Below are 14,355 nucleotides of genomic sequence, written 5' to 3'. Positions count from 1 at the left end.
GTAGTTGCAGCAGAGTCTGCATTGGATACAACTGACTCAGCATATGAGGAGTCATAGTCAGACAGTTGGCCAGAGGGGCTGCCAAAACTGTCATCAACCGGAGTCAAGTTTATCATGACCGGGGTGATGCCAACAACCTTCACAGTGTCTTTGTCTTTTATCTGGTCAGCTCTGTGAAGAGTGAAGTAGTCCTGGAATTCTGGGTCAAAATACTGAAGACTGAAGTCATTTGAAATCCCAAAAGTATCCTTCACAACACTCTGCAGCTCCTCCAATGTTGGTGGGATCCCTGATGGAAGAACCAACTTCTCGATTTGGTCATCAATAATTACACGAAGCTTTGCCTCCATCTTGTTCAACCTAGAATAAAATGTAAATGGGCAGAGTTAAATTTCCCTTCAATTAAATAAAATTAGTTATTACTTTTCATTTATACAATAGTTGAGATATAAAACTATAAAACAAAAAGCACACTTCAACACACCAAATGTTGCAAATAACAAATACTTGGGAGATGTACATGTTATCAAGTTTTTGTTGTTGTCGTTTTGTTTTTTTTTTACCTATTATTCACAGCAGATGTAACGTTTCAGGGTTACCAAGCGTTTTCTTCCCACATTGTAAGAAGCCAAGGGCCACATGTCACCAAGTTTCTGCTGCTCCAAAAGACTGATCTTGCCAGTGTCCTCCAGTTGAAAAGATCTCAGATGCTCTACATACCATGCAGCAAGTAACTTCACAATGAAATATACACAATTGTCCAAAACGACTATCTGTATTATCTCAGCAAAGTCTGGTAGTCCACATGTTGAACCATTAGACAGGATCATCCCAGCAGTGTATCTTGTTCCACTGTAGGTGACAGTGGTGGCAAGCTGCACACAAGTCAGAGATGGTGATCTTGCTCTTAAATCTGCCTGTATGTCTGGATGCAGCACATCTACAGGCATTCTGGATATTTTTGTGACAAGCAGGGCAGGTTTCACCTCTTTTGATTGCATGTGGTGTGCCATCATCATTTGATGCCTTGTAGAAAGGGTCAGCAACACATTTTTGAAATTGTTAGTGTGTCTCACAACTTGCTTGAAAAATCTGTGTCTCGCCTCAAAGCGCATTGTCCATACTCCAACCAATGGCCCATATTTTTCTATTACAGCAGGGTAGTGCTCCAAAAAATGGTGTTTTGGTGTGAGCCTTTGATCAGGAAAAACTTCCAAATATCTGACACGATGTTCAGATATTTTAAATTCAAGGTAGGCAATACTTTGTGTTGTGTGAACAGGGGCAACCACTAACTCAACAATGTCCTTCAAAGTCAGAAGAAGTTGCCAAACAGGATCATCTTCAGGTACACGTAAACCAACAAGGAGAGGCAACAAACGTATTAGGGCCCAGTTTTCATGAGCATTTCCTCCTACAGTTTTGCGACCAGCAAAATTTGAAGGGATTGCTTGTGGACTGTTCAATTTGTCTGAGCCCTTATATGGAAAACATGTGATTATATTATTCAGTTCAGTCAAACTGAAGTAGTGCTTCTTCAAAAAAACTTGAAAACACAATGCTAACTCTCTTGGCACTATTCCCTCAAAAAGGTCATGAAGGACATCTGGTGGGTATCCAGACACAAAGTGAAAATTATTAAGTTGATCAGTTAATGGACATGACCGCTTTAAGCCAAAATGAGGCACTAAATTTGGATTTTCTTTGACAGCTTGTACGTGTAAATCATAGTCATCGTTTTTTCGAAGTGGGAAGACCCCAGACCGTACTTCATATGTCTGGTACTCTGAAGAATGTCCAAGGCAAAATCTACAAACATATGGCCCGTTAAAACTTTCAACAAGTCCACTAATTGCATGAGCACCAAGGTTATCAGCTACAACACAGTGTAGGGCGCCTTTAATATTTCTCCCTAAACATGAAATAAAAAACCCCTCCTGTTCAAAAGTGACAAGATCTTTCAAAAGTGGATCCAATACTACTTTGTATTCAAACTGTTTCACATCAACAGATTTGCAAAGTAAAGCTAGTTGTATTGATGTTAAGGCAGACTGTAATCTCAATGGCAAATTGGCCAAAACCCAATAAACTGCAGTTATTTTATGTTTTTTTCGAGAGGTTCCTAATGGGTTACACACCTCAAATTCATCAACATAAATTATTATAGAGAGTCTTGTTTCTTCTACAGCATAAAAGTCATTGTCCTTAAAACACGTACCATCAAAAATGGACTCAAAATGCCCAGTGCTACTTGAGCACCTCGAAAAGGCTTCCACTGCAATATCTTTGTTCTTCAGTACTTCTTGCAAAGTCTTTAGAACTGGTACATATTGAAAGCTCTTTTTTTGTTCAGCATCAAGAATATATTCAATAGGATCCACAAACTGGAAATGCTCCTTAAAATACTTATTTCTCTTGAAAGCTGAACCAAGTGGCCCGCCTGCTCCAAGAGCTCTGCTAATGGGATGAGAGCTGCACAACTGTTCAGCCAAGTCCTTTATGATAGTGTGGTCAACTGTGCATTTGTTAGATTTCAGTGCTGAATCAATTATATTTTTAACCGCCTCCACAGATGGTGAAGAAGAAATATAGAAGAGATCTTCAACCAAAGCATTAATGCACCTCACTGAAACATTGTAAGTGCTTTCTAACTTGAGTAGAAGTAAGCCAAGTCCTTGAAGAACAGTACGAGATGCACTTTCTGGATCAACATCACTAGAGCATTCATCACTGTTGAGTTCAGGGACATCAGAATGGTCAGTGTTCTGACTAGGATGACTTTCCAAGACTTCTTTCTTAAAATCAGTTAAGGAACAACATGTATGTCTCCTGCCTTTGTGCTTTAGAAATGTATTGTATATATTTGTGTGAAAGTCACATCCATTAAAAACGCAAAATACAGTTTCGTGTCTCTTCAAGTGATTTCCTATATGCTGAAAATAGTCCTTCTGAGTAGAGCAAAAAGCAGTGCAAGCCAAACACTTAAATGCAGTGATCACTCCAGGCCTTGGACTCTCTTCAGCGGTATGGTATCTGGACAAATGTGTGCGAAGGGCTCCTTGTGTTTTAAATGTGCAAGGACAACTGCCATACAGACATGGCTGGTGCTGTCCACGACCAAATGTTGCGTGTTGTAATCTGTAATGACGTAGAAGATTCCCCTTTGTAGTAGAAAAAGATTTGCATATCTTACACTGCCATCCCATTTGCCAGGTCCTAAAGTGATGGAAAAATATATATCTAAGAATCTAAATAGTTTTTCATGACAAATGTAAGAGCATGGGTATCTATACACATTTGATGTTGAGATTATAGAGAAGAAGAAAAAAATCCTACAAATAATAAGCAATTATTTTCTACTTATTGTTTTTACAAAAACAAATAAGTTAGATTAAGTGGGGTCAACTTGGTAATTTCATGCCGCTTCAATTTCAAAACCATTAGTTTAATTTAATATAACATGTTATCACAACTTACTTTATAATGCACAGTCTACATGCTGATCAGGTGAATTTAAGTTGAGGGATCTTCCATTACCTGAAAGGAAAGCAACATTATCATTAATCTCAGCCAAACCGATTTACTCACGAACAAATAAAACACTGAAAAAAACCAAACAATAACATTTTTAGGTTGTCTAAGTGACTTATACATTACGTTTAAACTGAGTAGCGAAACCCCGCGGTGATCTGAAAATGATGTGCCGGGAGTTGTGCTGTTCTCAGCGGCTTCATTGACCCTCGAGCTCCCGGCTTGCTATCAAGCTGGTGGGTAGCAGATGCTCCGAAAACGTCGAAGCACTTTTGCAAACATGCGATATCTTGATAAACAGAGCAGATATTTGATGTTTACACAGCTACTTTCGCGCCTGAAAATATGTTAAAAGTTTATTTTGTGACCCAGAAAGATTACTAAGAGTAATTTTAAAACTTAGTAGCGGCCGACATTATTGGAAACTGGAGTTCGAAAAACTGACTGTGGCTGACAAAATCACTCACAACTGACCGCAAAACCTTTTCATGAACTTTTAAACGTGGATGAAAGACGTTAAAACTCATCGGAATATACTGTTGATATTTTTTAATACGGTAAAACATGTGGTTAGTTAAAGCTGTTCAGTAACACAGTCGTGAAGGCTTGGAAAGTGACCTTGTGCTAGCAGTCCACTAACTGCCATTTGTGTAAAAATACGATACTATCATTACAGTGATGATTATTAATAAAATTTCGACGTATCATACTCTTTAAAACCTTTACTCAAAACCGATATACGTTATTGTTTAAACCGTGTCTTATATTTGAACAAATTAAGAAGTCTTACCTCTGACAAAATGGAGACGTCCACTCATGAAGTGCGTGTGTCCTGCACGTGGCACAAAGGATTATGGGCGGAAGTGTACAATGATTAAAATGAAAATGCTTTCATCAGTTAAATCTATTAGATTTCTTAAATTTTTTTAGTACTCAAAAAAATTTTTAAAATCTACTCAACAAACCATTGCTGAATTTACCCCAAACAAAACTGTGTAAATTTAAATAACTGAACATCTCAAAATTGTTGAATTTTGCTTAGATTTGATTAAAACTACTCATACACGTTTTTACTGAGTAATAATTACCATTAATCTCCTATTAGATTCTAATTAACCCCAATCACAGTTTTTACAGTGCACAGATCATAAAGACAGATAATACCAAGACAGGACAAGGGAACAAAAACACTAAACAAACAAACAAAAAAACAAACAAACAAAAAGCACAGCAACAACAGCAAAAAAAAAAAGAAAGGGGGGGGGGGGGGGTGCACCTCTCTATTGTTTTTACAGGACTGTTCTAGGGCAAACAAAAACACTGAAGATTCCAGTTCCAGACCGGATAAATTGTTGACGTATGTTAACAGAGGGTTCCACGTTGTGTGGAATTTGCCGATGGATCCGTTCAGAGTACATCTGATTTTTTCCAGTTTGACATTTTGCATAACATCCGTTATCCAGCGGTGGTGTGATGGAGCAGTAGTAGACTTCCATTTAAATAAAATCAGGCGTCTCGCTAATAATGACAAAAACGCAATGACCCTCTGTAAATGGGCAGGGGGAACAGAAGTCACAATACCAGAGAAACAACCAAAAATTGTCACCAAGGGGGAGGCGAGATGTTATAGGCATAGGCTTTAGAGATGACTTCAAAAAATGATGACCAGAAAGGAGCAATTTTCGAACAGGACCAATACATATGAAGGGAAGTAGCTGGAGTCTGTTTGCATCTATCACACGATGGGTCTATGGCTATGTTCGGAAATATTTTTGCTAGTTTAACTTTTGAAAAATGTAACCTGTGTAACACTTTGACTTGTATTAGGGAGTGTCTTGAACATATAGAAGACGAATGGACCCTGGTAAGAGCCATATCTCACTCTTCGTCAGACAGCTGGGCACTGTCGTGGAAAATTTAACAATAACCTGCAACACACCCAGCAAGCTTGATTTGAAGTGGGTTTAATAAACACATTGCGATGTGGAGAGAGCATCCCAGTGAAACACCAGGACCACCTCCGGATTGTGGCCACCGCCCTTACATCTTATATACAGACACACAGACAAAGAACATTCCACAACCTCACATGTTGGCCCCTCTCACAGGGGGGCCAACATGTTCATACCCTTCACATTCCAACTTATAATTTTTATGTCAGCATTATCTGTGACAGGGTCCAATTTACTCTTTGTCAGAACCATGTAATTCAAAAATATAGATGTTTGCCCAATTTAAGCGATAAAAAGCACAGTAGGTGCACACGGTGAATACAAAGCAAATGCCACACCAAAACAACACATAACACATAAACGGGCCTTAAAAAGGCTACCCCCCCCCCCCCCCAAAAAAAAAAAAAAAACCTTCAACAGGGTACAAACTGTAACATCCTTTCATAATTTGAAAAAGAAAAAAAGGGCAATAACATCAGTAAAGAAGAAAAGAAAAAAAAAGTTGAACATTTAAGAAGATGTTCACCATCAAATATAAAATGTTCATTGCCACTATGACCAATGATAACAGCACACATTAAGAGTAAAGAAATATTCAAAGTTTGACAGAGTAGCCATGTCTAATGATGCCACCTTCTGTGAAGTGATCTTCAATGTAATCAACCCAATCGTTACCATTACCTCGGTCACCAGTCTCTGCAGGGTGCGAGGCCGGGCGTCCGTTATCAATAGTGATATTATTATTAATGTAGGTCAGCGCCTCTACAGGGTCGGTAAACCTCAAGCGTTTCCCGTTGTGTGTGAACTGCAGAGTGGCTGGGTAGAAGAGACCGAACCTGACCTTCGCAGCGTGGAGCTTCCTTTTGGACTCGGAGAAGGCCGCACATCGTTTGTTGACTTCTGGGCTGTAGTCAGGAAATATGTGGAATCTCGATCCGTTGAATAGGAGTGGGCCCTTCTGTCTGACAAGGCGTAGGATAAGCTCTCTGGTTTGGAAGTGGTGGAGTCTGACAATGAACGGACGTGATCTGTTGTCGCCATCTACTGGTTTAGAAGCCAAACTCCTGTGGGCTCTATCCACCGATGGCGGTCTCTCAAAGTTGTTCTCATCAAGCACATCAAAGAGTAGTTTGGTGATGAATTCCGTTGGTCGTGGGCCCTCCGCATTCTCTGGTATCCTCACAATGCGTATATTCTGCCATCTGGTGTAGTTTTCCAAGTATGCCACTGTTGAAGTGAATTGTTAAATGTTGTAATTTTTATGCTTACCATCTTTACATTGTTTTAACTCTGTGATGAAAGGAATTCATTAGTCCCCCTCCCCAGCTTCTCGAGGTTCGGGGGGGGGGGGGGGGGACCTGAATATTCATGTGTGCTGTCCATCTAAGCCCCTGGTTAGAGACTTTGTTTCACTGTTGGATTCCTTCAACCTTACTCAGTGTGTGTCTGGCTCCACACATGAGAAGGGTCACACTTTGGACCTTGTCATGTCTCACGGCTTGGGTATCCACATCTCTGAAATTTGTGAGAGTGCGTGTATCTCCGATCATTTTCCTGTTCTATTTTCTGCCACTGCACATTGTTCTGATGCTGCAGTTAAACCTCCTTCACGCCGTCACCGGATCATCAATACCCATGTACCATCTCAGTTTTCTGCTGCTTTTAGCAACTCTGAGCTCTCCACGGTGGACTGGATTGATTCCTTGTGTGCAGAAGATTTAACTGCTCTTTTCAACTCAACATGTACTTCTATTTTGGACCTCATCGCTCCCCTAAAAACACTCCGTCCCAAAGCTCACGCTGAACCCTGGATTACAGACTCTGTTCGTGCTCTCAGGCGCACCTGTAGGTGTGCTGAGAGAAAATGGAAAAAGGACAAGCTGCACATTTCTTTTAATATCCTCAGAGACTCTCTTTCAACCTATCAGAAAGCCGTTAAAGAGGCCAAGTCCTCCTACATATCAAACCTGGTTAGCAGTAGTGTCCATAAACCTCAGACTCTGTTTCGTGTTTTAAATTCCATTGTAAATCCTTACACACAGTAGTGTCCATAAACCTCAGACTCCTCACACCTTCTGCCACCCTCTGTAATGACTTTCTAAAGTTCTTTGTAAACAAGATTTCCTCCCTGCAGTCTGTCATTCCATCTTCACCTTCCAATCCCTGTGTTTTGTCTTTGTGCCATTCTGCCTTTAATCAGTTCGAACCAATCTCTCTCTCTCAGCTGCATGAAATAGTCTGCAAGGTTAAGACTACCAACTGTTCCACCGATGCTATCCCCTCTCGGCTTCTGAAGCAGGTTCTGGACTCAGTCGGACCTTTCCTTCTGGTCCTGATCAATGCCTGCCTCAGTTCTGGTTGTTTTCCAACACCCTTCAAGCACGCTGTTGTTCAACCTCTCCTTAAAAAGCCTAATCTAGATCCATCCCTACTCTCTAACTATAGGCCCATTTCCAACCTCCCTTTTCTGTCTAAAGTACTGGAACGAGCCGCCCTCACGCAGCTCCAGCTATTTCTTGACAATAACAATCTCTATGAGAAGTTCCAGTCTGGTTTTAGAGCTCGGCATAGCACAGAAACCGCCCTTCTGAGAGTTTTTAATGATTTGCTTTTAACTGTTGACTCTGGTTGTGCTGCTGTCTTAGTAACCCTGGACCTGACAGCAGCCTTCGACACTGTTGATCACAACATACTGCTATCCCGCCTTCAACATTGTGTCGGTTTAAAGGGCACTGTCTTAAAGTTTTTCCAGTCCTATTTGAATAATAGGAGTTTTTCTGTTCACCTTGGTGAACTGTCATCTCCCAGAGCTCCTTTAACCTGTGGCGTACCTCAGGGGTCCATACTAGGCCCCCTGTTGTTTATTCTGTACTTGCTCCCTCTGGGCGATGTGCTCCGTAAACATAATGTGTCCTTCCACATCTTTGCCGATGATATTCAGATCTACCTCCCTCTGAGGTTGAACTGCAATGTTTCTTTGCAGCCGCTCCTCTCCTGCTTGTCTGACATTAAGACTTGGATGACTCTTAACTTCTTACACCTTAATGAAAGCAAAACTGAAGTCATTGTGTTTGGGCTTCCTAAAGATCCCAACTTCTCTCTTGACTTTTTGGGACCCCTAACCTCCGATTGCACTTCTTCCATTAAGAGTCTTGGTGTTATTTTTGACAATGCTTTTAAACTTGATAAACAAATCAGCTCTGTAGTTAAGGGATCTTTTTATCATTTGCGGATTTTAGCCAAAGTCAAGTCTTACCTTTGCAGGAACGATCTAGAAAGAGTGGTCCATGCTTTTATTACTTCACGGCTAGACTACTGCAATTCCCTCTATGCTGGCCTAGATCGTTCCTGTCTACATCGCCTTCAACTGGTGCAGAACGCTGCCGCTCGCCTGTTGAGCGGTTCAAAAAAAAGAGACCACATCACTCCGGTTCTCTGCTCTCTCCACTGGCTCCCAGTTGCCTTTAGGATTGATTTTAAAATCTTATTGCTGGCTTTTAAGGTTTTAAATGGCACTGCACCTTCTTACCTGTCAGAACTCCTTAGTACTTATCGCCCCAGGAGATCTTTGAGGTCAGCCGACCTGATGCTTTTAGATGTTCCCAGGTATAAATTAAAGACAAAGGGAGAGAGGGCGTTTGCTGTGGCTGCACCCAGACTGTGGAACAGTTTACCTCCTCACGTCAGACTCTCCAAAAGCCTAGAAACTTTTAAAACCGCTCTTAAAACTCACCTCTTTTCATTGGCTTTTAGAAAGGTTTAATTTATTTGTTTTATATATTTTTATTTTATTTTTATCAGCGAGGTGTTATTACGAAATTGTGTTCTATTGTATTTTATCTGTATTTACTGTACAGCACTTTGGTCAGCCTTGGTTGTTTTTAAATGTGCTCTATAAATAAACTTGACTTGACTTGACTTGACAAGCACATCCTTGTGAAGATCTGTTTCTTGTGATGTTGCTTCCTGCTTTTATAACCCTTTTGGTCAGCAGGAGGTCACACACACATTCTCGCATGCATACAGATGTTTACACACACATACACACGCACATTCGTACGCACATACACACATTCTTACCTGCACACACACACACACACACATACATAAAGTGCATTGTCTTTGTAACCAAGTGGGGTTTATGAGGGGAGGTACTATTGTTTTGTGTCAACTGTTTTCCCAATAAAAGGCAGCAAGCAGAGGCCGGATTTGGGGTCATTTTGTGGTAGACACCGACTAGGCCTCCCTTGCATGTAAATCGATTGATCGCTGACTGTCTTGTTTTCTTCATGACAAATAAGTCTCTAAACCAGCGGGCCTTGTGAAAACACAGACCCAACAGCCACCTTCTCTCTTAAAGCCTCATTCTCTTTAACAAGCAAGGATTGGGAGGTCTTCATGCTGCTCAGTCTCTTGTCGAACTCATTCATTCCTTCTTCCATATCGGTAATTCGTTGGCCGTACCCACTCAGGATTGAATGTAGAGAAGCAATAGATGCCCGGTTCTCCTCCCGAAACGAGTTGATAGAGGCTTGTACCGCCGTAACCGCATTTGCTAGCGCATCCATGCTGTTAGCTTTAGCATCTGTTTCTGTACTGGCCGAGGAGTTTGAATCGCCCCGCGCTGTGGCTTTCCCACCCTGTCGTTTGGGCAGTTGAGGAGGCATTCATCCACTCATAGGATAATAAAGTCACCTACTAAATGTTCAAACGAAGTTCAGTCAGTTGCAAGGTGCAGAATGAATGAATTTAATATATTAAAGCGGGAGCTGTGGAAGACACGACTACTTACGACCTATGCTCAAGCGCCCCCCCTCCTCCCAATGTAGTATTAATTCTGTTCGAATGTCCTGGAGGAAATTTATCTATTTCAGCATCCATAATACAGTTAAAGTCTCGACCTAGTAATAATTTGGCATTTGGAAATTTATTTAACCAGCTAGATTTTTTTTTCATCACCGTCAAAAATAAATGATCATTTTCTAGCTTTGTGTTAAAATTGGCTTTATGTTTAAAATAGGTTTGAAGACCCCTAGCATTAAAAAAAAAAGAAAGTACACAAATTGACAAAGAAATTAAAAAAATATGCCCTTCGGGCCTGGGGAGGGTGCCAGAGGACGAGCGTCTGGTGGCCGGGCCTTAGTCCATGGGGCCCAGCCTGGCACAGCCCGAAAAGGGGACATGGGCCTATCCTCCCACAGGCCCACCACCCGCAGGAGGTACCATAGGGGTCAGGTGCATGGTGTGCCGGGTGGCCCTGGCGGACTGATCCCCAGCTGCTAAAACTGGCAATTGGGACATGGAATGTCACCTCTCTGGTGGGGAAAGAGCCTGAGTTAGTGCGTGAGGTTGAGAGGTACCGGCTAGATATAGTCGGGCTCACCTCTACGCATGGCTTGGGCTCTGGAACCAGTCTCCTGGAGAGGGGCTGGACTCTGTCTCAGTCTGGAGTTGCTCCTGGTGAGAGGTGGCGGGCTAGGGTGGGTATTCTAATATCCCCTTGGCTTGCTGCCGGTACGTTGGGGTTCTTCCCGGTGGATGAGAGGGTTTGTTCCCTGCGCCTTAGGGTCGGGGAACGGGTCCTGACTGTCATCTGCGCTTATGCGCCGAGTGGTAGTTCAGAGTACCCAGCCTTCTTAGAGTCCCTGGGGGGGGGGGTGCTGGAAGGTGCCCCACCTGGAGACTCTGTTGTCCTGCTGGGAGACTTCAGTGCTCACGTGGGTAACGACAGCGAGACCTGGAGGGGCGTGATTGGGAGGAATGGCCTTCCTGACCTGAACCTGAGCGGTGTTTTGTTATTGGACTTCTGTGACAATCACAGTTTGGCCATAACGAACACCTTGTTCGAACCAAAGAGTGTCCATAAGTGCACGCGGCATCAGGACACTCTAGGCCACAGGTCGATGATCGATTTTGTAATCGTGTCACTAGACCTGCGACCATATGTTCTGGACACTCGAGTAAAGAGAGGGGTTGAGGTGTCAACTGATCACCAATTGGTGGTGAGTTAGATCAGGTGGCGGGGGAGGACGCTGGACAGACCTGGTGCACCTAAACGTGTAGTTAGGGTGTGCTGGGGAACGTCTAGCAGAGGCCCCAGTCCGCGAGATCTTCAACGCACACCTCCGGCAGAGCTTCAACAGCATTCCGAGGGAGACTGGGGACATTGAGTCCAAATGGACCATGTTCAGCATCTCCATTGCCGAAGCTGCTTCATTGAGCTGCAGTTGCAAGGTGGTTGGTGCCTGCTGGGCACCCCCCCCCCCCCCCCTACTTTATCAAAGTAGATGTCTTTCTGAAAGTGCTGTAACTAAGTTTAAGAATATAATCCACCCACTGTTATCATCTTCAATGCCCTGTACCAACACAGAGCAGAGCAGCAATCTGAACGCTACCCCAACAGAGGTCGATTATCTTATTAATAATTTCACCTCCTCACTATGTACGACTCTGGATACTGTAGCTCCTGTGAAAACTAAGGTCTCTAATCAGAAGTACCTGACTCCGTGGTATAATTCTCAAACACGTAGCCTAAAGCAGATGACTCGTAATCTGGAGAGGAAATGGCGTGTCACAAATTTAGAAGATCATAATTTTGCCTGGAGAAATAGTTTGCTGCTTTATAAGAAAGCCCTCCGCAAAGCCAGAACATCTTACTATTCATCACTGATTGAAGAAAATAAGAACAACCCCAGGTTTCTCTTCAGCACTGTAGCCAGGCTGACAAAAGTCAGAGCTCTTTTGAGCCAACCATCCCTTTAACATTAATTATTAATGACTTCATGAACTTCTTCACAAATAGATTTTTTATCATTAGAGAAAAAATTACCAGTAATCATCCCACAGATGTAATATTATCTACAGCTACTCTTAGTACCATTGATGTTAAGTTAGACTCTTTTTCTCTAATTGATCTTTCTGAGTTAACTTCAATAATTACTTCCTCCAAACCATCAACGTGTCTTTTAGACCCCATTCCTACAAAACTGCTCAAAGAAGTCCTGCCATTAATTAATTCTTCGATCTTAAATATGATCAACCTATCTCTAATGATCGGCTATGTACCACAGGCCTTCAAGCTAGCTGTAGTTAAACCTTTACTCAAAAAGCCATCTCTAGACCCAGCAGTCTTAGCTAATTATAGGCCAATCTCCAACCTTCCTTTCATATCAAAAATCCTTGAAAGAGTAGTTGTCAAACAGCTAACAGATCATCTGCAGAGGAATGGTTTATTTGAAGAGTTTCAGTCAGGTTTCAGAGCTCAGCACAGCACAGAAACAGCTTTAGTGAAGGTTACAAATGATCTTCTTATGGCCTCTGACAGTGGACTCATCTCTGTGCTTGTCCTGCTAGACCTCAGTGCAGCATTCGATACTGTTGACCATAATATCCTATTAGAGCGATTAGAACATGCTGTAGGTATTACAGGTACTGTGCTGCAGTGGTTTGTATCATATCTATCTAATAGACTCCAATTTGTGCATGTAAATGGAGAGTCCTCTTCACACACTGAGGTTAATTATGGAGTTCCACAGGGTTCAGTGCTAGGACCAATTCTGTTTACATTATACATGCTTCCCTTAGGCAGTATCATTAGAAGACATAGCATACATTTACACTGCTATGCCGATGACACCCAGCTCTATCTGTCCATGAAGCCAGATAACACACACCAATTAATTAAACTGCAGGAATGTCTTAAAGATATAAAGACCTGGATGGCCGCTAACTTTCTGCTTCTTAATTCAGATAAAACTGAGGTTATTGTACTCGGCCCTGAAAATCTTAGAAATATGGTATCTAACCAGATTCTTACTCTGGATGGCATTACCTTGGCCTCCAGTAACACTGTGAGGAACCTTGGAGTCATTTTTGACCAGGACATGTCCTTCAACGCACATATTAAACAAACATGTAAGACTGCGTTCTTCCATTTGCGCAACATCTCTAAAATTAGAAATATCCTGTCTCAGAGTGACGCTGAAAAACTAGTTCATGCTTTTATTACTTCCAGGCTGGACGACTGTAATTCATTATTATCAGGAAGTCCTAAAAACTCACTGAAAAGCCTTCAGCTAATCCAAAATGCTGCAGCAAGAGTCCTGACAGGGACTAGAAAGAGAGAGCAGATTTCTTCTGTATTGGCTTCCCTTCATTGGCTTCCTGTTAAATCCAGAATTGAATTCAAAATCCTGCTCCTCACATACAAGGTCTTAAATAATCAGGCCCCATCTTATCTTAATGACCTTGTAGTACCATATCACCCTATTAGAGCACTTCGCTCTCACTCTGCAGGCCTACTTGTTGTTCCTAGAGTATTTAAAAGTAGAATGAGAGGCAGAGCCTTCAGTTTTCAGGCCCCTCTTCTGTGGAACCAGCTTCCAGTTTGGATTCAGGAGACAGACACTATCTCTACTTTTAAGATTAGGCTTCAAACTTTCCTTTTTGCTAAAGCATATAGTTAGGGCTGGACCAGGTGACCCTGAATCCTCCCTTAGTTATGCTGCAATAGATGTAGGCTGCCGGGGATTCCCATGATGCATTGAGTTTTTCCTTTCCAGTCACCTTTCTCACTCACTATGTGTTAACAGACCTCTCTGCATTGAATCATATCTGTTATTAACCTCTGTCTCTCTTCCACAGCATGTCTTTATCCTGTCTTCATTCTCTCACCCCAACCGGTCGCAGCAGATGGCCCCGCCCCTCCCTGAGCCTTGTTCTGCCGGAGGTTTCTTCCTGTTAAAAGGGAGTTTTTCCTTCCCACTGTCGCCAAAGTGCTTGCTCATAGGGGGTCATATGATTGTTGGGCGATCGTGGCTCAAGAGTTGGGAGTTCGCCTTGTAATCGGAAGGTTGCCGGTTCGAGCCCCGGC

General features: G+C 42.3%; 1 protein-coding gene across 1 annotated transcript in view; it reads left to right on the top strand.

Moving 5' to 3' along the window:
- Positions 1–14,355, top strand: part of LOC146625910 (uncharacterized) — a 111,447-nt gene that overhangs the window by 34,673 nt on the left and 62,419 nt on the right. The window lies entirely within an intron of this gene.

Source organism: Diplotaxodon limnothrissa, linkage group LG9 (genome assembly GCF_057381915.1).
Source record: "Diplotaxodon limnothrissa isolate DT_005_m linkage group LG9, D_limnothrissa_male_GT1.1, whole genome shotgun sequence".
Taxonomy (NCBI): domain Eukaryota; kingdom Metazoa; phylum Chordata; class Actinopteri; order Cichliformes; family Cichlidae; genus Diplotaxodon; species Diplotaxodon limnothrissa.
The sequence above is the reverse complement of the archived record's forward strand: the minus strand, read 5'-3'. Positions and strand labels throughout refer to the sequence as shown.